The following is a 27,266-nucleotide window of genomic DNA, read 5'->3' as shown; positions in this document are numbered from 1 at the left end:
CCGTACTTTCAATTATGCTCAGGGATGAAAACAATGAAGACTTAATTGTACAGTCATAAATAAGTTAATTTTCAACCATTGTACATAGACTTTACTCATTATATACTAAATTAGGCGAAAGTACTTGATTGATTAGAGGACTGGGGTTTTTATTTTCTTCTTTTTATGTGTATATCTTATCATAGTCAATATCTTGCCGTGCGTATTTTTATATGATATATAATGGCAACGTTATATATAAAATTTATGTATTTGTTAAATGGTAATGATACTCATACCTAACATTTCGTGGAAATTAAGCAATTTATGAGAATAACTTATATCTTGCTGCATGCATGTTGATAATTTTCCATTCTTTTGCACGTTTGTGTTTTGGCCGAATGTTCTTTCTTCATGGAAAATGTACGGGTGCCGAGTCCTTCAAAGCGGCTGTTTAATCAATTCTTTGGCAAAAGTTTTGGTTAAGATCCAAAAAAATATAGCCACGTTTTAAACCTAAAATAAATTTGGACCGAGTCCTACCGTACAGCAATTTCGATTGGAATTGTATTTTCCTAATGCGGGGTCTTTATGGAGACTTCATCGTACAGTTCAATTTCCAATTTAATTCTATCTGTAAAAACAAACTTATTCCATGTTATTCAAAAATTAGGCACAAAAATAAGATAAATATGTTTTTGCACCTGAAAAGAATATTTGTTTAATGATGTTGAATTTCGATATTGGTTTACCAAGGATGTATTGATACATAATCTGGTCTAGCATCCCAGATACAGAGTTAGAAGATAAAAAGAGAATGGCAACCTGCTGACGCCTAGTGCTACTGTTATGTAGATTGCCCGACGTCTTTTGTTCCATTAAGTCCTTGGAGAAAACTTCAGCTTGGGTCTCACAAAATGAACAGAACAGGGTGCCCCCATAAATAAACACACCTCGACATGGTGATAGCAATAACCATTACAACCTTGCATCTCAGACAAGGAGACTAGAAAGCACATAATATACTTCAACTTCACCATGTAACACACAAAATTAAATCACACCTTAACCACATGCGTCGGACAATCACAAAGCATTCATAAACTTCAGCCACATAGCACCATACCGAAATAAGACACCATATAATCGTACAAATAATAAAAGACCAACATAAGAAACACTACCAGTATACAGGAAGAAATTAGAGGAAATTGTTAGAATAATTTTTTTCATAAACCCAATTCAAAAATATCATCTTTTATAATTTTAATTATTTTTTATCAATTTTTTACATGATTTGACAATAATACCTTTAAACAATTTCAAACAAATTAAAATGGTTTCAGTTTTTTCTATTTCGCTATCTAGATAAAAATTTCAAAATTAAATATCGATTTGTCTCTCTGGTCAAATACTGTCTATCTCGCCATCCAAAACGTAGAGATGACATCAAACTCTTTCTTATTTTGTTTTACTTTTTTGGATGGTGGATCTTGGGGTTTTCAAGGGCAATGAACAGCGATTTTGCTCAGGGAGAAAAAACAGCTAAAGCATGTTTGATGGATTTTATGGTGGTTCACGATTTTGTTGTGTTTAGGATTAAGATGATTGTTAAGCATGTTTACTAGGGATTTTGATTTTTTTATGAGATTTTAAGTTAAAATTGTTCAGAGAATATTATGTAAAGAGAGTATATTTTGTTTTTGTATAAGGGGAGTAAGCAAGGCCCTCTTGATAGGAATATATTTTGTCTTACTTTGGAGGATTATGGAGTTTTGTAACCTATCTTTTATGAAATGTACAATTTCATGGCTTAGCAAAAAAAAAATATATATGTGTTTTAGGTTCTTGAGTTTGTTGGTTTATTCATAGAACTTCAAAATTGATGAGTTAAAATTAATTAGACTGATTTTTAAGTATTACGAGACTAGTTTTTAGGTATTTCATGACTTAATCATTGTGTGACTAGTTTTTAGGCATTACGTGATTGGTTTTAGATATTGCGTGACTGATTTTTAAGTAATACCTAAGTTACACAATGCGTTATTAACTAGTCACGCAATGCTTTACTAACAAGTCACGCAATGCCAATCAACTAGTTACGCAATGTTATATCAACTAATCACGTAATACTTAAAAACTAGTTACGCAATACTCAAAGTCAGTTACGCAATGTCCAAAATCAGTCACGTAATACCCAAAAACCATAAAACTACAGAATTACATTTAATAAGATCAACAACTTCAAAACAATACATCATATTCCATTTAATAACATAATTAACGAATATGCTTACTTGACAAAGAATGTTCAAAATGTTCAAAAATTTTTCTTCATATATAAAAAATCATTTCAAAATGCTTAAAAATATTCAAAACGCTAAAAAGTTTTCTTCGTGTATCTCAAACTACTCAAAAATATTCAAAATACTTAAATGTTTTTCTTTCTAATAAAGAATACTCTAAAAATGAATAATTTAACGAAGAAAGCTTAAAGAATATGAGTTGATTTGGCATGCAGATTTAAGTATATTTGACTCGTTAATAGGTTTCGGGTTGAGATGTTGAGTTAAATAAATGGATCAATTTTATTAAAAATAATTTTATTTAAATTTTTATTTTTATAATTAAAAATAGTTAAAATTATGAAAAAATTTATTGTTAGAAACACTTTATGTATGAAACTCACTTGAAAAAATAACCCAAGAAATTAACCAGCTAATGACAAAAGAAAGAAGGGAGGAGGGCAGAGCCCATTCAAAAGCCGAGCATAAAACATTTCAGACCTGTCAAGTCCAAAAGGACAAACAAGAAAGGACAAGCAATCGCGTTATATCAACTATTTTTGCAAAGGACGATGCCACGTGTATGCTACCTGAAACTAGTACTCGGTGTTTTGTGACCAGTCCACCAACATTGTGACATGTGAATTCTGGTGTTTGCGGCTTACATTTCGGGGATTTCGCCGGGTTGATAAATATAATAATAAAAAAAATAAATTAAATGATAACAGAAGAATCGATCTCAATCCAATTTAATTACTTTATAATATAAAAAAATAAAAATGTCATTTGAGCTGCAACTCGATATAATCGAATTGATAATAATTAAGCAATTAATATTTTAGATCTCAAATAAAGTTATCTTATCCAAAATAATAAGTTAAATAAAACTTTATTTGATCATAATATATATATATATGCATACTATAATCTTTTTATCTTGGAATGGATTAAAATTGTCAATCTGCTATTCTTTCTTAAGGTAAATTCTAATTATCTTTAGCTTACCTCTTGGACACGTTTCTCATTAAAAGATTAAGATTAGAAGAAAATAATCAGGCTCCTTAGTCATTAAATGCACTTTTTCCATGATTAATATTTTGGGTATAAAAGAGAAGCAAAGAGCAATTACAAACGTGATACAACTTTGCAGTAGTTTTTGTCATCATCAAAAAGAATTTGTGACCAAATCCAAGATTGCGCAAATGTTACTAATGACCAATGTTTTGAGAGGTAAGACCATTACCATTATATATCATTCCAAGGAAGAGTATAGGTTATAAAGACAAATTAATTATTTTCCTAAACATAATTGAAACCTAATCTAACTGCCTATATTGACTATAGTCTGATTGGTTATATAATTATCAAATTTAATTACAAACACAATATCAAATGGAATAAAAAAAATTAAATCTGACTTTAGAGTTTTCACGATTATTATATATTACCTTCAATCACAATTTCCCAATATAGTTTGGAACCCCTTCTCTCTCATTATATATTTCTAATTGTATTGAACATATTTTATTAAAAATATATTTTTAATTCTAATAGTATTGAATAAAATATAAGTTAATAGTATGAAATTTCCAATTATATATAATCGAAACATTAATTATCTTTCAACTATAATTATATTTTATTTAATAAATAATTGAATTTACACTTTATACATATTTTTATTTTATATATAACTGTTATTATAATTTAAAAATAAAAAAAATTCGTGCATAATATATATGACGATAAATACCAATTCATATATAAAGGCTTGGATTTGAAATGTCAAGCAGAGGCCACCAAATGTTCTGTGGGCAGGGGTGGGCTTAGGTAAAAGTTGTTAGTAGTAATGTATAGCAAAAGTTCAATCCAGTCTGGCCCACCTCCAATGAACTTAGGCCCATGATGTTATTCTAACTCGATTTGAAAGCCCAAACCCTCTCTCTACAAATAAAGAGCCGAAGAGGGCGGCAGTGTCATTGAAGTAAATGATAAATAAATAAATTAAGCTTCATTTCTTAATTTTTTTTTCACTTTTTTATTGATTTAATTTCTAAATATTCATTTTTATTTTTGTTTTTATAAAGTAAAAGCATAAAAAATTAAAAAGTTATTTAACCAGCTAGAAATTGGAGGAATGAGACGGGAAAATCGAGGGTAAAATCATGTTAATTTGCTAATCATTTAAACTTTTTATCTTGTATGTTACAATCAGGTTTGTCCAACTCTATTGCAATATTCTTGGAAGGGAATGAGGAATATTCGGATGGCAGAAGTAATCTTTATATCAGAAAATACTTGATATATGTAGCCAAACTAATTGGCAAGCATGTAAGCTTTGATGAAACCGAAGGGATAAAAATGTCCGATGATACCATATTTGGCAGACACGACAAGTTTCGTAAAAGCCATAGGAAGCCACCAGATTTGGATAGGGGCACCGAATGGACAAAGACAAAAAGAAGGTTTGTAGAAACAAGATTGGATTCATTAGCTTTCTGGAGGTTCTTTCGAATTTTCCGTTGTCTTAATGGGGAGAGCTGACATACAATTTAAAGAGGTCACATCGACATGAAAATGGAGCAACAGCTTGCCCTTTCATTCCCGCTTGGTTTTATTATGTAGATGCTATATGCTCGGAGAAGCCAATAAAAATATCATAACCTTGTTAATCCTCCTGGTGCCAACATTTCTTTTAATTAACCATCAGTTTACTAAAGATGAAAAGTAGTCGCCCCTTTCATCAACCCTACAAGTTAATTTTAAGTATTTCTGACCCATTATGGTTAGAGCTTGGAATTGTACATTAATTTTGGTTCTGATTTATGAGAATAAAGTATGCTCAAAAACAGCTAGCCCAAGGCTGAGAAAAATGACAGTGCTATTGGTTAATGTGGTTGGCATAGATGGTTCCATTGATCTATACCACATGACCTATGATTCTTGATTTGCTGTTTTTGGATTTCAAACAAGCTAACGAGACACCATGATCTCATCCAGAATCGAGAAGAAGAAACAAATTCCAACTATTTCATAACTTCCGTCTAAGCTTTTTCAGTTTAACACAGTAACATGGATATAGGTCATTAGACCACGATTATGAAAAAAAATGATGCATCCATTTATCTCAAAATTCATAAAATACATGAAATAAATACAAGTTGCATGGTTAAGCTACATCTCATCTTTTTCTTTACCTATATTTGTATGAAATGGAGAGTTAAAGGGAATATACTAGACATGATTCATGCGAGAATTTAGGAGAGCTTTTCCGGAGTCTGCTGCTGATGATGAATACGTATTTGTAGAGCAGCTACTACATGAACATTGCGTTCGATATTTTTCTGAATCTGTGAGACCTGTTGATGATGTGTAGGAAAATTTGCAGAGATTGATTGGGGGCGCATAATACATTGGTACTGGTAACTTTGATGGCAGGCTAGGCAATGGAGCTTCAAAATTTAGGACATTTATCACTTGCCTTATAGAAGGCCGGTGAGTGTAATCAGGATGGCAGCACCATAACCCAGTTACCATCAAACATTCCATTTGCCGCTCATCAAAGTCATTGTCTAGTCTCTTGTCAACAGCTTGAAGAAGTTGACCTTTTCCATAGAGGTCCCAGACCCACTCTAACATCCTTACCTTGCTTGGTTCTTCCCTTGGTTCAACTGGCTTTCTTCCGCATGCAATTTCAAGGGCAACAACTCCGAAACTATAAACATCAGATTCCTTGCTAGCCTTGCCAGTAGTGACACATTCAGGGGCTAGGTAGCCCATGGTGCCGGCCAAAACAGTTGTTTGTGAACCTAGGTCATGGTCTACAAGTCTTGCAAGACCAAAATCTCCCAGCTTTGCATTGAAGTTTGAATCCAACATTACATTGCTACACTTTATGTCTCTATGCACCACACATTGTTCCCACTCTTCATGAAGATACAACAGGGCAGAGGCCAAGCCAAGAGCAATTTTGTGTCTTACAGTCCATGTTAACATGATTTTCCCTCCAAAGAGATGAGAATCAAGGCTTCCATTAGGCAGGAATTCATAGACAAGAAGGAGTTCACCCTTTTCATGGCACCAACCAAGAAGTTGTACCAAATTTCTATGTCTCAAACGGCTAATGATCTTCACCTCTGATATGTACTCCTTTTTTCCTTGCTTTGATCCTCTTGAAACCCTCTTTACTGCCACTTCTGTGTTGGAATCACTTAATAAGCCCTTGTAAACGCCTCCAAATCCTCCTTCTCCAAGCTTTCCAACCTCAGCAAAGTTATTTGTTGCGCGAGTTAGTTCTTGATACATGAACCTCTTTGGCCCTGTCCCTTTTTCAAATTCATCATCTATGGTGAAATCAACGGCGTCACTGTCCTTGTTCAAACGTGCCCTTATTCTCCACATGATAAAGGAAAGCAAACCTAGTCCTAAAGCCAATAGACCAAAACCTACAGCCAAACCAACAATCAGACCTAAATTATTCCCCCTTCCACCTGTCTCCAAGCTTGAATCAAAACTCCAAGAAAGAATATTATGTATTTCAACCTGACGCCCTGTGGATGCAGAGAAGCCTATTCTAACCCATTCTGGTAATATGTTCCTCAAGTCAACAACATATGCAAGGCTAGAATTTCCGCTAAAGACTGGATTATCAGCATAGGTTAGAAAAACACTTAGATTCCTTGTGGAGGAGTTGTAACTTACCCATGCGTTTGCTCTTGATCCATTCTTAATGCTACTTTTCCATGTGACATTTGTCACAGAAATGATGGAGTTGATGTTGATGCCTACATGATCGTCACTCGGATCCCAGTCATTTTGGAAACTATCAAACTCCACTGCAACAATATTGTTGTTAGAGGAGTTTGAGGTTGAGTTACGATTGAATAATGCAAGAAACCCATCACTCGAATTGGGAGGCATTTTGGAGTCGAAAGGCGCAATAAAGAAGGATATCCCATCACCATATTCACTAAGATTGACTGCTCTTAAGATGAAGGAGAAGTGAGTGGTGAAGTCTGTAAGCCTTCCGTTACTAGCATCCCAAAGGCGCACTGCTTGATTATATGAGGCACGTCCAATGCTACCGGTGAGGTTGTCAATAGCATCATTCTTTGTAAGCTGCAAAACATTGGCTGATGAGAAAGCATCGCCTTCGAATTCAATGTTTTGCATGTTTGGACTGAAACTAGTAAAGTTGAAGGAGAGTGGCATGGCACAAGGGAGGAGCAAAAGAAAGAAAATGAAGATCTTCATAATAAGAGAATGATTCTGTTTAGTTAGAAGATGGCATGAAACTAAGATGGAGAGAGCCATGGTTGAAAGGCATAGAGGAGAGAATGAAGGTGAAATGTTTTTCAAGGCCTATGAGTAGTTCAACTATATGTCTATATTACGAATTTAATTACAATTTTAATTGAAAAGGTTGATTAATTAACAAGGTCAGCTAAACAATTCCTCCGCTGAACTGTTCTTGTTCAACTTTGGCATATGTAATTAAATTATGCTGCTGAATATCATAAAGAGAGATGCGTGTATTTACAAGTTCTAGACTCCCTAATTTTGCAACAATTGGATGCTGAGCATGAGATCAAATGCCATCCTATCCTAACCGTTGAAGACTGCGTTTTGGATTATACAATAAAAAAGCTTTCAGGGAATATGGAATCCTTCTTGTCTAATGAAGAGCCGACTGACCAATATGCTAGGGCGGCCTCCTAATTTGTTTTAGAAACTAATTTCCTATGTTCATTTCGTATACGCGGTTCTATCTACTCCAACTCAGGTAATGAAATGTTTTTTTTTTACATGGTAGGTGATGATTCTTTCATCCTATAGGTTTGGATTCTTATGTTTGGACTTTGTTATGACGTAGAATAGGATGCCCGCAAATTGAAATTAAACAGTAGGCATTAAAGAATACAATGAAAATGAATGAAGTTCCATCAGAGAAGGAAATGTATGATCAGACAAATAATAGAAAAATGTTCGATGTTAATATTAGTACCCAACTTCATAAACAAAGCTGATTGCTGTCCAGTGCTGGAACCTTATAGACTGTACGTTAGCTTTTATCTAAATGAAAGCCACCTATATTGCTGCCCTGCAAAATTGAACAACAAAGAACAGATAGCAGAAAAGATTATAGCTGGGGAGCTGGTGGTGCCATTCTGACAGAAAATTACTGATTAAGATCATTAGGAATATCAAGAAAATTTATACACAGAGTTCACTTCCTCTCTGTCAGAAAATTACTGATTAACAAGCAAAACATTAGATTTATATCTTTTCTACTATTTATTTATATAGTCTTTGGATGCTTTTATTTTTTGGGCAAATCGAGCTTTGCTTCATACATTGTTTAAATTGTTTATAAGCTTATTTCTTCACTGTTTCTTAGATGGGTTGTATATAAATTTTTCTAAGCTTATTGTTTCATAGTTAATAGGTTTCGTACTATTCCACATTATTGATATGGTGTATGAATAGACAAATACCATTAATTTCTTTCTCAACTTGCTCATCAAAATTGATGAACTAACATCTGCAGATTCATCTCTTTTCGTAGAACATCTTTATGATTATGATTTGTATATTTTTTGGCTTACATTTTTTGCTATGTGGTGTTTAAAACATATGTATGCTTTTATTAAATTAAAACTATTTTTTCTGTCTGTTAACTTTAAGAGATGAGGTTGGGATTAAGTCCAAACGTGTCATTGGCCATGCGGGCATTAACTTATTTAGGAAATAAACAAATAATTATTTTCTAAATTAAAAATAGATTTTCTTTAATTTTTTATTTATTGTATCCTTTTCGCTTTCTCTGTTTTCATTTTACAAACACATATAGTAATTATATTCTGTATGTATTAATAGTCCATACAAAATACGAGGCTCTTTTTTGCCGACATAACATTTATAATATGTCCTACAAATCCTGTTCTGATTTAAGGTTTAGCTGACACAAATAGCACCTCTGGCATTAATTTTTTGTTCAATATTGTCCAAGATACATTAATTTAGTTTGTTTTGTTTCTAAAATATTATTATGCATTTGTGTTACCAAATCACACTCATGCCTTTTAAGTCAGACGCCACTATTATTATATTTGTGTGATTCAGTCTGTGTTTATTGTTTCATTCTACAAATGAAGTTATTTTTTTGTCAAATTAATTATTTGATGGTCTTTAAGGTTAAGAGTAGCAACGTTTTGTGCTATCATTGATGGTCTAATTTTGATGTGAAAAAAATCCTTCTTATTGTTAAAGGAAGGATTGGTCGTTGAACAAAATCGACAAGTTACAGTACAACTTCTTTTTCCTTTAGCAACAAGAAGGATGATTTCTCCATCTTAAATTTGGACCATCCCCTGATGGTGCAAGCATTGTTAATTCAATAAAGTAGCGGCAAAGTCAAGTAGCTAGGGAACTTTTCCTAAAGTCTACACGCAAAAGCAACGCATTGCCAACAAAGAAGAAGAGTCACCTACCAAGAAATACAAAATCAGGTACAATTGATAAATTCCTCTGCTTTCTCATCTACTTTCAATTGACATCAACTTACATCCTATTTGTTTAGTTTGTTTGTTACTACTTGAAACTAATTCATTCCATGGGTTTTTCTATTTAAATATATTATAGTAGAAATTCAACTTGATAGTAATGTTTAGCTTGAGCGGGGTCTTATGTTTGTTATTATTAACGAGTTCATTTTTCATTTTTCTTCCTCTTTTGTTGTATGAGAATATTAGTTTGACATTCATTACAATATTCGATCAAAAAATGGAGTGATCTTCTTTTGCATATTTATTATTGTTAATTTTATGTTTAAAAAATCGTAAAGTTCATGCTTTGGAAAAATTTCTTTATTACTAAAGTACATTGTTAATATTATGTTTAAGAAATCGTAAAGTTCATACTTTGAAAAAATTTCTTTATTACTGAAATACAATAAATCTATCATCATTTGATACCACTGACTATCATTGCTTCGTAGCATTACATGTTAACAGAATATATATTTTATCTGCATAACTACTTATTTTTTCGAGATATATATATATATATAAATAAGTGACTAATATCATAACTGATTAACTTATTATGACACCTAACTTTTGATTTGATTTTTACCCCTATAAAGGATCCTCTAAGACTACCCAATCATCAAACACCAACCTCACTAAAAGCTCTTTGACCCCCCCCTTAATAGTAACATATTCTAAAACTTTGCTTACAATGATGCCCAACACTGCTTTATATATTTCGTTGACAGGCAACATCATGAATTGAACATTGTAATGCTAGCTTTTGTGTACATACAAAAATTTGTGAAAACACATCAGATCATGATCCTCGTTTTGTTCAAGGGCATTGAGTTTTTGTTAAGTGGATAACAATGAATGTATACAATTAGAAACAATACCTGATATTTTTTGTTCATAGGCAATATTTTGAATTTAACATTAAAATGTCAACTTTTGTATATGAACAAATATCTGCAAAAATACACCCACAAATCATGATCTTAATTTTGTTTTGTTCGTAAACAATGAGTTTTGCTTAAACTGGTAGCAATGAGAGCAATAAATTTAACAGCATATCATCATCTCGATTTTATTCATGAATATCTACTTTTTCTTGAATATATGCAAATGAATGCATGCAATTATAAAAAACAACTATACTTTCTCACATAGTAGTCAAAATTGTAACAATTTTTTTGTATATATTTTTTGTCATTTACACTTTCATCAATGTTTTCTATTTGATACGAACGTAACGAAGGGGCAATTCTAGTATCACCAAAAAGAATGTACCTAAGTAGTCATTATTCATAACTTTTTGACTTGAGCAACGGAGGCTAAACGGCCCAGACTAGGCCCTCTTAACAGCCTAATGTTAGTCTTAATCGAATCATATAACAAACGAGGGCCAAAATGGGCCCGCTGTTGTTAAATGTGGCAAACTCTATGAAAGCTTGCATTATTTTCAGTCTGAGATTAGAAAGGTAGCAACGGTTAAGTGTTACTAACAGAAAGCTTAATGATCATGACATTTCATGTACAATAAGCTTCCAAAATTATATTACTCCGCCATTATTTGTTGTATCAGCAGATTAATGCAAATAAAAAATATTTTTGTTATCCAGGAATATCATGATATAAACCTAATTAAAATAACATTACAAAAAATTGCAGGAAAATTTTTTACTGCAAATACAAGACCCAACATGGGATATATCTGTCTTTCTATACATCAACGAAAATTGGAGACACCAGGACGTTTAATCGTAGACCAGTGAGATGAGATGGCTTAAGGACCCACTTCGAGGTTTGAATCAGTCATCAAAGGTTCATTACTGCCGCTTGATGCTATAGGTTGATGATAGGTAGGAACAGGCATTTTCACAGGGAGATTTGGAAGTGCCACATCAAAATCAAGGACCTGAATTGCTTGCCTGATTGATGGTCTTAGATTGCTATCAGGGTGAGCACACCAGAGTCCAACAATCATTAAACACTCTATTTGTTTTTCATCAAAATCTGCATGCAACCTCTGATCAACAGCTGAAATAAGGTTGCCAGTTCCATAAAGATGCCAAACCCACTCTACCAGACCCCTTTGGGAATTTTCTTCTATAGGATCAACTGACTTTCTCCCTGCAGCAATTTCTAAGGCAACTATCCCGAAACTGTACACATCGGATGCCTTACTTGCCCTGCCAGTTCTTATATATTCTGGGGCCATGTACCCTAATGTTCCTGCCAATCCTGTTGTCAAGGGACCTAGCTCATGGTCCATCAGCCGAGCTAATCCAAAGTCACCTAGCTTAACATTAAAACTAGAATCTAGCATCACATTGCTCGATTTGATGTCACGGTGAACCACACATTGCTCCCACTCTTCATGAAGATATAGCAATGCAGAGGCCAAGCCTCGAGCTATTTTGTACCTAAAGGGCCAACTGATAGGAGTCTTCTTTCCAAAGAGGTGAGAATCAAGGCTACCATTAGACATGAACTCATAGACAAGTAGAAACTCAACTCCATCATGGCACCAACCTATGAGTTGCACCAGATTCCGGTGCCGCAACCGACTAATGATCTTAATTTCAGTAATGTACTCCTTTTTCCCTTGTCTTGAGCCCTTTGCAATTTTCTTCACCGCAACTGCTGTATCTATATCATTGAAATACCCTTTGTAAACGGCACCAAATCCTCCTTCACCCAACTTTCTCTGATTTGAGAAGTTGTTGGTGGCTACAACAAGATCTGTGTAAGAAAACCTTCTTGGTCCTGCTCCTCTTTCAAGGTCGTCATTGATGGAAGTTAAGTTTGTTCTCTCTTCTCTTTCTTCTTTCATCTTCTTCCACCTCCGGAAAAACACAAATAACACGCTGACAACAGTCACTAAAATGCCCAGCAAAACTGCTAGAACTGCTATCAATTTTACGTTTTTAGTCTTCTTTCCCTTTGTTTCCTTTATTTCTAAACTCGAGCTGAATTCCCAAAATAAAAGTCGATGGCCCTCTTGAAAATGACTTGTAGCAGCTGAAAATCCAATCTTCACCCGCTCAGGTAAGATTTGCTTCAGATCAATATGATGGGAAAGACTGAAGTTGTGCTGAGAAATTGTAGTGGCTTGATAATTCCATGTCACGCTCAAATTCTTAGTAGTAGCATTATAAGAAATCCATGCATCGGCAGTTTTCCCTCTGTACAAACTAAAATTCCAGGGGGTGTACTCAGCTGAAGAAATTGAATTAGTGTTGATCCCCACATGCTGAACTGGAGGATCCCATTCAGGGTTGGGGAAAGTGTCAAACTCAACTAGAACAATTTGGTTCCGAGTTGAATCACTTGTTGTGGTGTTAAATAAGCCTAGAAATCCACCTGCAGAATTGGGTGGGATTTCAAATCCAACGGGAGCAAGAAAGAAAGCAAGCCCCGCTGCATACATGGAAATATTACGATTTAGAGTATCAATAAAGAAGGAGAAATGAGTGGTGAAGTCGGCAACCTTGTTAGTCCCAGAGTCCCAGATTGGCACACTCTGGGCATAGGAAACTCGACCAACACGACACAGATAAGATACGCTGTTGAAGTCAACAGCACCAACATAAGGTCGTGCATCTCCCTCATAGACAATGTTGGTTGCCTCAGGGTCGAAACGAGATATCTTAAAGTGAATTGAATTAACACAAGGAAGAAGAAACAGGAAGGGGAGGAAGCAAGGTAAGCTCCATGAACAACAGAAATGGTTGGCCATTGCTATGAGAAAAGAGGACATGGAGCAGAGGTACAAGTTAGCTTTAACTTATATATCAAGGCTAGTATATAGTTTTACCTCTGCAAACGACTTTCATTTACGTGTTCACAAAAAAAAAAAAAAAAAGAAAAAACTTCATTGAAAGAGAGGGCAGGGCATGGTCACGAGATTGCATAGAAAGACTTTATTTTTTGAGTCAAGGTCTTTTGTCAGGACTTAGGAGTCGAAAGCGGAAAATAGAGCCGCGCAATTAAAAAAGTCGTGATCTTTGACCCGAGAGAATGCAAAGAATCATTGCTAATGCTGACTAATTTTAGGCAAAAACAAGTGCTAGTTTGAAGATAAGTTGATAACTGCGCAATTTATGATGAAGAGGACAACACCTTGCATTGGTTTGAAATCATATGCCTTGGTTAAGGAGCTTGCTGGTAAATTAGTAATTTATGAAGGAAAACGCAAGACAGGCCTCACTGAATTCTAGCTAATTGGCCCGTAACTGGTGAAGATCATGGGAGGCAAATTAATTATTCAGGGATATATATTATTTTTAATTCATTTTCACGAAAATTTAAAAAATAACTTTAATTTATTTTATATTTAATTTTTTTATAAAATTAATATTAAATAACTTTCAATAATAAAAAAGATAAAACATAAAATATTCAAAAATAAAAAAGGACGTCGGTGCAAGACATAAAAGGAAGTATATAATGAGACCTAGATGGTTTCCCTATGAGTCTAATCGAGAGTTTTTAGAATTGTTAGGAGTCTAATGGAAAATTGTCGGCGTTGGGGAGTTTCCAGGAAGTTGAGTGAGTTATTGACGACTACGGTCAACGAGTTCAACAGTAGCAAGTGACAGATTTTTTATTTTAATTAGTAATTGATTATCACAAGCAGCAAATCTGGACTGCATCAGTGGCAATATTATCTCCCGCACCGTCCCATCACCTTACTCAAACCCATCTGGTCTTCTTCAAGGAGAGACCAATCCAACTCTTTTCCTCCGTAACTTTCCAATCACCCACAATAAACTCCTACAAAAATCAAAACCTAACAATCTAACCACAAATCATCAATAAATTTAAACCATTCAAATGTATTATTTGCTTTTAAAAAAAAAATTTTTTTATTAAACTTTCTTAATATTTATACATTCGAGCATTCATAAGTGTAAAATTCTTTATTTAAAAAACATAGTTCAAATCTTTGTAAGGGCCCTCAATGGGCACGCTAATGTAGTCAGCTTGGTGAGCTTAGCTCCAAGCTTGGGAAGGTGAAGAGCAGCAACCTACTCACCAAGGTGCTGGGGCAGAGCGTAGCGTACACCTTTTTCTCATACTGTTGCCTTGCCATTTCCACAGCTCAAGCTGGGCAATCATCTCTGTTACTAGAAGATAAGATCAATATTTCTAAGACAAAATAACATTTTATTACGTTGCCAGATATTGGTATTTAGTTTAGGGATTCACGCATCTTGAGTTTTATCACTATCGAATCGTTTTCTTCAATGACAGTTTTATCTCTCATATATTCTCCTTGCAAAACATTTTTAAAACAAAATTAGCAATTCAATGATTCAATCCCCAGATGAAATAGAATTTCTTTGTAGTGGTTTTTATAATTGACACCTAGATGGGATGTACCGTGGAATTAAATGCCAAGACCTCATCAGTTCTCAACGGAGCATAGTATCTAGGGATTTTTTCGTGTCTAATCGAGTGTTTTTAGATTTGTTTAGGAGTCTGGAAGTCACCATGTGTTAGGGAGTTTCCAGGAAGTTGAGTTGTAGGCGACTAAGGTCTACCAGACGACAATTAATTAACAAAGGAATAATTTTGAGTGGTTTTTCAAACTTTGAATGTCACAATGGCAAATAAAACTGTTCCTACAATATATGAGTAAGTTACTAAATGAAACATATTAAATTTTTTTTATAAAAAGTAATAATATAAAAATCTAAAGTAAATAATTATTAATAGTGGATATCTATCGGCCAAACGTAAGCAAAGAAAACGAGAGATCATCGCTACGTTATTTTTCATTATAAGAACTTGGGATGGGATGTCACTGGCTTAACGACCCACGTCAAGGCTTGAATTAGTTAAAAAAGGTTCATTAGAACTGCTTGATGCTGTTGCTTCAGGCTGATGATACGTAGGAATGGGCATGTTTAACGGCAGATTTGGCAGTGCCACATCAAAATCGAGAACCTGAATTGCCTGCCTGATTGAAGGTCTCAGATTGCTATCAGGATGAGCACACCATAATCCAACCATCATCAAACGCTCTATTTGTTTTCCGTCAAACTCCGTATGCAGCCTTTCATCAACAGACGAAAGAAGGTTTCCACTTCCATAAAGATGCCAAACCCATTCTACCAAACTAACATGTGAATTTTTTTTCTTTGGATCCACTGACCTTCTCCCCGTGGCAATTTCTAAGGCAACCACACCGAAACTATATACATCCGAGGCTTTACTTGCTCTGCCTGTCCTTATGTATTCCGGGGCCATATAACCTAATGTCCCCGCCAGCCCTGTTGTTAGAGGACCTAGCTCATGGTCCATAAGCCGTGCCAATCCAAAGTCACCAAGCTTGACGTTGAAACTAGAATCTAGCATTATATTGCTCGATTTGATGTCACGATGCACCACGCATTGCTCCCACTCTTCGTGCAAATAAAGCACTGCAGAGGCCAAACCGCAAGCTATTTTGTACCTCAAAGGCCAAGTGAGAGGAGCTTTCTTGCCAAAAAGGTAAGAGTCAAGGCTACCGTTTGACATGAACTCATAGACAAGTAAGAACTTTCCTCCATCATGGCACCAACCAATGAGTTGCACCAGATTGCGGTGTCACAACCGACTAATGATCTTCACTTCAGTAATGTACTCCTTTTTCCCTTGTCTTGAGCCCCTTGCGATTTTCTTCACTGCAACTGCCGTATCTATATCATTGAAATACCCTTTGTAAACGGCACCAAATCCTCCTTCACCCAACTTTCTCTGGTTTGAGAAGTTGTTGGTAGCTACAACAAGATCACCGTAAGAAAACCTTCTCGGTCCTGCTCCTCTTTCAAGGTCGTCATTGATGGAACTTACGTTTGTTCTCTCTTCTCTTTCTTCTTTCCCCTTCTTCCACCTCCTGTAAAACACAAATGATATGCTGACAACTGTCATCAAAATGCCCAGAACTGCTAGTACTACGATCAATTTGATGTTTTTTATATTCTTTCCTTTTGTTTTCTTTATTTCTAAACTCGAGCTGAATTCCCAAGATACAAGTCGATGTCCCTCTTGAAAATGACTTGTAGCAGCTGAAATTCCAACCTTGACCCACTCAGGTAAGATTTGCTTCAGATCAATATGATGAGAAAGACTGAAGTTGAGTTGAGAAATTGTGGTGTTTGGATAATTCCATGTGACGCTCAAATTTTTAGTAGTAGCATTATAAGAAATCCATGTATCAACAGTTTTCCCACTGTACAAACTAAAATTCCATGGGGTGTACTTAGCTGAAGAAATTGAATTAGTGTTGATCCCCACATGCTGAACTGGAGGATCCCATTGAGGGTTGGGGAAAGTGTCAAACTCAACTAGAACAACTTGGTTCCGAGGTGAATCACTTGTTGTGGTGTTAAACAAGCCTAGAAATCCACCTGCGGAATTGGGTGGGATTTCAAATCCAACGGGAGCAAGAAAGAAAGCAAGCCCCGCTGCATACATGGAAGAATTACGATTTAGAGTATCAATAAAGAAGGAGAAATGAGTGGTGAAGTCGGCAACCTTGTTAGTTTCAGCAGGTGGTTATGTTCTTTTTTTTTTTTAAGTTCGAAGCTATATGTAATATTTATCAGCTTTTTTTCATGAAGATGTGTGTGAGCTTTGAGTCCTCTGTTCATTTCTGTTTTATTGTTGTATAACAGAGTCATTTTACAGCAGCCATTTGTTCTTAAAATCATTCCACTAACATGGTATCAGAGCTCCATTAAGATCTTAAGGGATCACAATAAGGCTTCATCACTTATAAACCTTGTTTAAAACATCCTGCAAACTCATAAATTTCTTTCTACTTGTTGCCAACACCATTAAAATGGCTACAAGTTCTTCTTTTTCTCACCAGACACCTCCTATATTTGATGGGAGTAATTATCCCATTTGGGCCATCAAAATGAAGGCTTATTTGAGGGCTAATAATTTGTGGGATGTTGTTCAAAATGATACTTTACCTCCACAGTTAAGAGAAAATGATACATTGGCTCAAATCAAACAGCATGATGAAGAGGTGGCAAAACATTACAGAGCTTTGTCATATCTGCATTCTCCTGTAACAGAAGTGGTGTTTACCAGGATCATGGCCTGTAACATGGCAAAAGAAGCATGGAGCAAGTTGGAGGAAGAGTTTCAAGGGTCTGATCGTACCAGGCAGATGCAAGTTCTCAATTTACTAAGAGAATTTGAGGTTTTAAAGATGAAAGATGCTGACTCTGTCAAAGACTATTTTGATAGGGTAATGAAGGTGGTGAATCAGTTGAGGTTATTGGGTGAAACCATGCCTGACAAACGGGTGGTTGAAAAAGTTTTGGTTAGCATCCTTGAACGCTTTGAATCAAAGATTTCTTCCTTGGAAGAGTCTAAGGATTTGTCCAAACTTTTCCTTACAGAACTTGTAAAAGCTCTTCAGGCTTCAGAACATAGGAGGGCAATACGTTTGGATGATAACACTGAGCATGCTTTGGTGGCTAAGTTTAAGGGAAAAATAATTGCAGATACTGGAAAGAAGGGACACAACCAGTCAAAAGAAAAAAGAGGCATTCATCAAAACAAAACACCCAACAAAAGGATCAAATTTCCAATAATTGGGAAGAACCGCAACAAAAAAAATCTGATGACCAAAATGCTGTTCCAAGTGAACTTGATCTTGACCAGATTATTGATGAAGCACCAGTGAGAGGTACACGTCCTATTCAAGATATTTATGATAGATGTCAAGTTGCTATCTCCGAACCTGACTGTTTTGATGAAGCTGTACTCTATGATGAATGGAAAGCTGCTATGAAGGAAGAGATTACTATGATTGAGAAGAACAAGACGTGGACACTTGTAGACATACCGAAACACAGACAAGTGATAGGAGTCAAATGAGTCTTCAAGAAAAAATTAAATTCTGATGGGTTTTCGAATAAGTATAAAGCAAGGCTCGTTGCTAAGGGGTTTTCTCAATTGCCAGGGGTGGATTATTTTGACACCTTTGCTCCCGTGGCAAGGTTAGATACAATCAAGCTACTCATAGCACTTTCTGCAGCATTTGGCTGAAAACTATTCAATCTTGATATTAAGTCTGCCTTCTTAAATGGTAGACTAACAGAGGAGATTTATGTTGAACAACCTAAGGGGTTTGAAGCTGAAGCTGGCAAAGACAAAGTGTATAGGCTTCATAAAGCCTTATATGGCTTAAAGCAAGCACCACGTGCTTGGAATGCTAGAATTGACTCTTATCTGCAAAGTCAAGGATTTCAGAAAAGCTTGAATGATGCAACTTTGTATGTCTTAAAAGGAGGTAATGGTGTCTCTTCAATTGTATCATTATATGTAGTTGATATTTTGATAACTGGTGCTTATTGTCATGAAGTTGAAAAATTCAAAGCAGATTTGCAGAAAGAGTTTGATATGTCTGATTTGGGGTTGATGAGGTATTTTTTGGGACTTGAAGTATCACAGACCAGGAATGGTATTCACTTAACACAACAGAAATATATTCTTGATGTCCTGAATAGATTCAAAATGAACAACTGCAAGGCAATAGCTACTCCTCTTGTCGCTAATGAAAAATTACCTACTGATGTAGGTGATAAACTCAGTAATCTTGGTGAATATAGAAGTCTTATTGGCTGTCTTTTGTATATATGTTCAACTAGACCTAAGATCATGTTCTCGGTTAGTTATTTGTCAAGGTTTATGCAGCAGCCATGCAAGTCACACTTCACTGCTGCAAAAAGATTACTGAGGTATCTAAAGGGCACTTCAAGCTATGGTGTCAAGTTTACACGATCCAATGTTGTTGATCTTGTATCATTCTCAGATAGCGATTGGGGAGGCTGTATTGATGATGCTAAGAGTACTTCTGGATACATATTCACTCTTGGTAATGGTGTTTTCTCATGGAATTCACACAAGCAAGAATCTGTAGCCCAATCCTCAGCTGAAGTTGAGTATGTGGCAACTGCTGATGCTGCAAATCAAGCTCTTTGGTTAAGAAAGGTGCTGATTGATCTTGGTATACCTCAGACTAAACCACCAAGCTGTTTGTGGATAATAAGTCAGCTATATCCATCTCTCAAAATCCTATTTTCACGGAAGAACTAAACACATTCACGTGAAATATCATGCCTTGAGAGACGCACAGAAAAAAGGTAAAATTCTGGTTCAATATTGCTGCTCGGCTGATCAAGTTGCAGATATCATGACCAAGGCACTTCACAGAGCAAAATTTGAACTCAACCGAGGAATGCTGATGGTTAAAGATGCAAGCATTAAGGAAGGGTGTTGAAGATAATGCTTGACCAAGTGACATGTGTTTTTCAATTTAGATATATACAGTTATTATGTGTCTGCTGTGTCTTTCTCTAAACCGTAACTAAGTCATGAGATCATGGATGTTTTATGTTTAGTTTATTAACTGGTATTTGTAAACCACGTTTCAGCAGGTGGTTATGTTTTTTTCTTTTTAAGTTCTAAGCTATACGTAATATTTATTAGCTTGCTTTAATGAAGATGTGTGTGAGCTTTGCATCCTCTGTTCATCTCTGTTTTATTGTTGTATAACAGAGTCATTTTACAACAGTCATTTGTTCTTAAAATCATTCCACTAACAGAAAGTGGGTTGATGCTGATTGCCGTTTTGAAGGGGTCACTTAATCCCTCATCCAGTTCTTCTCAAATGGTTGCTCGGCTATATCTCGTCTTTGATAAAAAGGGATGCTTCCAGTCTTTGATGAGAATGTAAAGGCAGCAGGGGATTTTCCTCTTGCAATGAGAGCTTCATGAAAAATCTGGAGGGTCAGCTGATTAAGAAGGCCGACGCTTGTGCCTCTATCCAAGTTTTTGGTTTTTTCTGTGTGCCAACTGCTGAGGATGACAGGGGTTTCCTTGGATCCTGATAAGGATATGGATGCTTTTTTACTTTCGGTTTTACTGTTTTTTGGATAGGGATTGTTTCAACTTCTTCTTTGGGTACAGCTTAAACTCTTTTGCTTAGGGGCTGCTCTTTTGTTCTGAGGATGATACCATCTAGTTTTGAGTTGCTTCGATTGGGTTGTAGTCATAGTTCCAAGTACTGTATGTTAGATTCAATGCCAAAAGGAGTCTTTTACTATATAAAGTTCAAGACCCAACATGGCATTCTAGCTCTTCTATCAATAAAACACCAACTTTCAAAAAAAGATCTTTCTTTTCTGAATAATTGAAATATTCCATTGATTCCAAAAACAAATGCAGGATAGTCTGCTACTAAAGAGAATCAGTCCAGTTCTATCTTTCTGTCTTTATTGTATATCACTATATTATCAAGAAAGGACTACAAAACATATACTATCACTTTGGCTGTAATAGATCAAAACATCTCCCAATAGCTCTACGAGTTGATACATTCAAATTCAATTTTAGTAATTACATGATAGATTCAGAAGGCAAAACAATTAAAATGTTCTAGGGCCTTAGTAGGGAAATCGAATCTAACGACCCACTTCCATGCTTGAATTAGTTAACGAAGGTTCCTCGCTGGTGACTAATTGTGTAGGTACAAGATACGTAGGAACAGGCATCTCCATAGGAAGATTTGGCTTCTCTATATCAAAATTGAGAACTTGAATTGCTTGCCTGATCGAGGGTCTCGAACAACAATCAGGGTGAGCACACCACAGTCCAACAATCATCAAGTACTCCACTTGTTTCTCATCAACTTCCTTGTTCAACTTCTCATCAACAGCCAAAGGAAGCTTTCCTTGTCCGTAAAGGTCCCAAACCCACGCTACCAATCCCATTTCAAAATTTTCTATGCGATGAATAGATTTTCTTCCAGTAGCAATTTCTAACAATACCACTCCAAAACTATATACATCCGATTCTTTACTTGCTCTACCTGTGCTTACATACTCCGGAGCCAAATAGCCTAAAGTCCCTGCCAACCCAGTTGTCTTGGGGCCTAGCTCATGGTCCATGAGCCTGGCCAACCCAAAGTCACCGAGTTTAACATTGAAACTAGAATCCAGCATTACATTGCTAGATTTGATGTCCCGATGCACTACACACTGCTCCCACTCTTCATGAAGATAAAGAAGTGCAGACGCTAATCCGAGTGATATTTTATACCTGACAGGCCAAGAAAGTGGACTTTTTTGGCCAAAGAGGTGGAAATCAAGGCTACCATTTGGCATGAACTCATAGACGAGTATGAACTCACTTCTATCATGGCACCAACCAATTAGTTGCACCAGATTCCGGTGTCTTAACTGGCTAATGACCTTCACTTCAGTTACATACTCCTTTTTGCCTTGTTTTGACCCTCTTGAAATCCTTTTTACAGCAACTACCATGTCTAAATCAGGGAGGTAACCCCTATAAACCGCACCGAACCCTCCTTCGCCCAACTTTCTTTGTTCTGAGAAATTGTTGGTAGCAGAGACAAGATCACTATAGGAAAACCTTCTAGGTCCAGCTCTTCTTTCGAGGTCATCATTGATTGATGTTAAGTTTACCGTCCCTTCTGTTTTTCTTTTCATGTTCTTCTTCCGCTGCCTGAAAATGATGAGTGTTATGACGGTCCCAGCTACCAAAACACCTAGAGCAACTACAGTACCTTCCACTATTTTAACATTTCTTGCCGTAGTTCGACCAGTTTCCTCTCTTTCCAATGTTGAATTGAACTCCCACGATTGAAGAATATGTTGCTCTGTACTCACACCTGTGGCAGCTGAAAATCCAACCATGACCCACTCAGGTAGAGCCTTCATAAGATCGATTTGATAACTCAGACTAGAATTTTCCTGAGGATTATTGGTGGCGCGGTAGCTCCAAGATGCACTCAAATTCTTAGTTGTAGCATTGTAAGTAATCAATACATCCGCAGTATCTCCATTATGAATGCTTGCATTCCATCTGGTGTAGACGGCTGAAACGATCGAATTGTTGTTAATCCCCACGTGGTTATCAAGTTGATCAGGATCCCAACTATTTTTGTTAGTGTCGAACTCAACCAGGACAACTTGGCCCAGAGTCGAAACCCACTGCGAAGTGTTAAAAAGGCCCAGACGCCCAGCAGCTGAGTTTGGTGGGATCTGAGATCCAGCAGGAGCCAGGAAGAAGACAAAGCCGTGACCATAATCAGAAAGGTTGTTGATGTTGATGCTGAAGGCAAAACGGGTACTAAAGTCAGAAAGCTTCCCTGTTTTAGGCTCCCATAGCGGCACCCTGTTGGCATATGTAACCCATCCTACTCTGAACAAATTGACCAAACTGTTAAATTTAATAATTCCATCGGAAGGGCTTGCCTCACCCTGATAGAGAATCCTGTCATCATTGGGTTCAAAGCGAGATATCTGAAAGTTTACTGAATTGACCGACGGAAAAACTAAAAGAAAGAAGGCGAAAATAAAGGGTAAATAAAATGAGTTGTATAAACCAGCAGCCATGGCAAGGGAGAGGAGGGAAAGATGCAGCTCGGCACTGAAAGGAATTCTAAAAACACTATACAATGATGCTGGTATTTTTATGATGACTTGGTGCAGAAATTTCAGCTGCCAAGTACCAAAAAGTTCAGAGCTGTATGAAGCTCAGAGAAGCTTCGTTGAAATGGAACTATAATTTTGTCCTGGAAAAGACATAGAGAAACAAAGTGGTTTTTGTATGCAAAGTAACAAAAATTCTAAGGCGCTAGCTGTCTAAGTGTTTGACTGTTTCTTTAGTAAATATTTATAGCAATTTTAAAAGGTCGAAAGGTTTGAATAAATTGACCGGCAATTAAGAAAACTTGGTAGAGAAGTTTATCAAAGAATTTTAGTTTTAAAAAAAAAAAAAGCTTTTCAAATATAGAAAGAAGAAATCAATCTTCTGATGATGAAATCGGGGTTAGGAAGAATATAAAAACTAAAAAGTCAAGAAAACGATAATAAGAAAAAGCATTAAAGTTACTTTAAAAACTTTAGTCTCTATCAAATATAAAGTAACTTGAAATGCAAACTATGCATTTCAAGACATCTCCTATTTATAGGTCTTAGGTTGAAAGCAATCACATAAAGTAAATTTTTAATTTTTAATTTGAATTGCTATTAACAATCCAATTAGCAATAATAAAAACAATCAAATCAAAATAATCGTTAATAATAACGGATCAAATTAAAATAATCGTTAATAATAATGGTATAATGCTCGAAAAAATACTTGAATTATTAAAAAATATTTAAATAAATATTTATTTTTTTATTATGTTCAATCAAATTCATATATTTTTATTTGGAGTCAAATTAATTCTTATAAGTAATGGTTGACTAATTACAATTAATAAAAAATATCACTATTTATTTTATACCCATATGATGTTAATGTGGACGGTAAAAAATGTTATATAATCATGTTAGCATATCATATCAATATGCTATACCATCATCCATCATAGTATGTCAACATATCACATGACATAGAATCACAAGTTTAAACTAAACATAATACTTAAAAAAACTCCTAAACTATTCAAGATTGTTCAATTAAATTTTTATTTTTTTATTACGTTCAATCAAATCATTTATTTTTATTTTGAGTTAAATAAATCTTTATACTTTTATTTTGAACCTAATAAAATATCATAACTAATGGTTAATTTAGTTAAAATATTACTTATAATTTTATATCACATAATGCTGACATGACATATTCATATGTCATAATAGATGATGACGTAATATAATGACATACTTATGTAATATTTTTCACTTATTTAGCATTACATATGTATAAAATGATAAATAATATTTTGATTAAAAATAATTAGTTAATTATTAATTATAAGAGTTTATTTGATTTAAAATAAAAGTATAAAGACTTGTTTGAATATAATAGGAGAATAATAATTTATTTAAATTTTTTAAAATAATTTAAAAAAAATTTTGAACACTATCTCTAATAATAATAACAGTCCTTAAATGCTACGTAAAACAATTTGAAAAGATCATATGAAATCAATGCAAATTTTAGGTTTATAAGGTATTACTTTCGTTTGCCATATGCTAGAAACTATATTATGGGTCATAAAATTTATTACAAATTTGAATTTTCAGCATTAAGCGATCGTGTCTATGTTTAGTTTGACTAATTATTATAAATTCTTATCTAATTTAATTTAAATTTATATTAAATATGTAAAATGTATAAATAAAAATAATAAATGTAGTAAATTTAATCTTTCGATACTAAAATTAAACTATTGCATTGGTTAGTAGACACATAACATAAGCTATTCACACAAAATTATTTCTTTTTTATATGTATATTATAGTTATTACTATCATCGAGAAACATAAAGAAAAGAATATTAGAAAAAAATTTTACATATAACTTACATGAAGTGGCAATTATAATTATGGTGTTTTTTGCATTCTTTCCACTTGTCTCCTTTATATCCAAACTTGAATTGAATTCCCATGACTGAATCGTGTGTCGTTCTACATTCTAACTTGTAGCAACTGAAAAACCAACCATTACCCACTTAGGCAGAACCTTCATCAGATCAATCTGGTAAGAAAGACTAGAATTCTCTTTTGGATTATTGGTTTTTTTGTAGGACCAGGACATGCTTATATTCTTAGTAGTAGCATTGTCAGTAATCAGTACATCAGCAGGATCGTCACTGTGAAAGCTGTAAAGAAACTATGAGAGAAGAAAAATTGAAGTTATAACAAAGCAGATGATAACATATATTGCTCTCGTAAAGAGAAGTGAAAGGCTAGAAAAACAGAGAGGAATGTGCTGAAGGTTCTTCACACATTTCATTCAACCATGAGCAAAAATATTTATACAAATTATACAAGTTTAACACCTGTTAACATAAGAGACAAGTGTTAAACTGCATTAGAAACTGAGTATGCATGACGATACATCATAAACACCTGTGTACTATACTCAACAACCAGTACAACGAAGCAACGTGCATAACAGACAAAATGATAAAGTCAGACAGCTTCCCAGTGTTCGAGTCCCAGAGACGTACGCTCTCAGCACACCTGGCCCAACCAACACGACATAGATAATTGATCTTGTTAAATTCAATGGCTCCAACTGAAGCTGCCGCATCACCCTGATAGAGCATGTCGTTTGCATTTGGGTCAAAGCGAGGAATACTGAAGTTGATTGAATTGGCAGAAAGAAGAAGCAAAAATAAGGAACAAAGTAGGTGTAAAATAAGAATGTTATAAAAGGCTATGGCCATGTTAAGAGCAAAGGAAATCAGCAGCGCTACTCCTGAAAGTGGCTAGCTTATAATTGATAAATGATGAGGCTAGGATTAGCTTAAATCTTGATGCTAAGGCTCAGGTCAGCTATCTAATTTAGTTTTTACCTGGAAAAGCATCGCTGACATTGAATCATTTTCCTAGAAAATTATATAAAGAATAGCATGTTTTCCGTAGGTACAGAAGAGTCAACCTTAAACTGAAATGATAACACCAATGATCATTTTTAAGATCAATCTGCAACAACTCATTTTTAAGTTAAGGGTCCCGGTATTCAAGTGAGCTCGCATGACACAAATTTAGACCCTGAAACTATGTTATCAACTTCAGCCAAAGGGTCAACCAGATTTTAGAATTTTTCCAAGACAGTTGGAGTACATAAAAAAGGAGCTAGATAGAGTAATAACTTTAAACAATTTTGTTTAATAATTTCATAGAGTTGATCTTGTGCAGCTCACATCTTAATTGAAGCCGAAATTCCTGGGGATTCCTATCTGTTCTTTCTAACAAAGAAAAAGAATGGGCTTTCCCACAGCCGATAATATTATCAAAAAACTAAGACAAGTATACAATCGTGTTCGTTGTTGAAAGTGTTCTTTTTCCTATAGCCAAAACCTATCAATCATTCCTGTTCACGAAACATAAATCATCACAACGGCATAGTATTAATTAAAAACTATAGCGGGACTAAGCTCTTTGATAATCACACCCTCTTCTTCAAGATGAAACTCTCAAAATCCCTCCATCCCAATCTGTCAGTATTTTGCAAAGAATAAGGATATCTGAAGAATATTCCTTTTGTCGATTATGAAGCATCAATAAGTTGACATAAAATGTTAGACTTGAATAATATAAGGAGAATCCTTGTAAAAATATATTGGCGTCGTTACACCTAATTCACCAGTTCAATATGCCTTGATGTTTCTATGCCAGGTTAGTCAGAAACCTGGAAAAGCATATCGCCATTCTTTTTACCACACCTCCTTCATTGCCTAATCTAAAAAATGTGGGACCTCAAACTTTCTTGTAAAAATATATAACACCGCTAGTAATAGTTAACTTGCTGCTGAAGTTTCACCTGCCAGCTTTAGGCATGCTTCAAGGAAGCTTCACGCTGAAAGGGAACCATTTCCTTGAATCATACATATAGAAAAGCCGCATTTGTGAAACTACTGCCGGCAGTAGATCCTGAACATTGGAATTACATATAAAATTAAACCAAGTATTGACAG

General features: G+C 35.0%; 4 pseudogenes; all 4 read right to left on the bottom strand.

Annotated features, from left to right (window-relative positions):
• Positions 1–5,361: 5,361 nt before the first annotated feature.
• LOC18611425 (L-type lectin-domain containing receptor kinase IX.1 pseudogene) lies at positions 5,362–7,611 on the bottom strand (annotated as a pseudogene).
• Positions 7,612–11,423: 3,812 nt separating this feature from the next.
• Positions 11,424–13,557, bottom strand: LOC18611424 (L-type lectin-domain containing receptor kinase IX.1 pseudogene; annotated as a pseudogene).
• A 1,970-nt stretch (positions 13,558–15,527) lies between these two features.
• On the bottom strand, positions 15,528–17,341 carry LOC18611421 (L-type lectin-domain containing receptor kinase IX.1 pseudogene; annotated as a pseudogene).
• Positions 17,342–21,038: 3,697 nt separating this feature from the next.
• Positions 21,039–23,456, bottom strand: LOC18611419 (L-type lectin-domain containing receptor kinase IX.1 pseudogene; annotated as a pseudogene).
• Between the last annotated feature and the right edge of the window lie 3,810 nt (positions 23,457–27,266).

This window comes from Theobroma cacao, chromosome 1 (assembly GCF_053813885.1).
Source record: "Theobroma cacao isolate CCN51 chromosome 1, ASM5381388v1, whole genome shotgun sequence".
NCBI classification, from domain to species: Eukaryota; Viridiplantae; Streptophyta; class Magnoliopsida; order Malvales; family Malvaceae; genus Theobroma; species Theobroma cacao.
The sequence above is the reverse complement of the archived record's forward strand: the minus strand, read 5'-3'. Positions and strand labels throughout refer to the sequence as shown.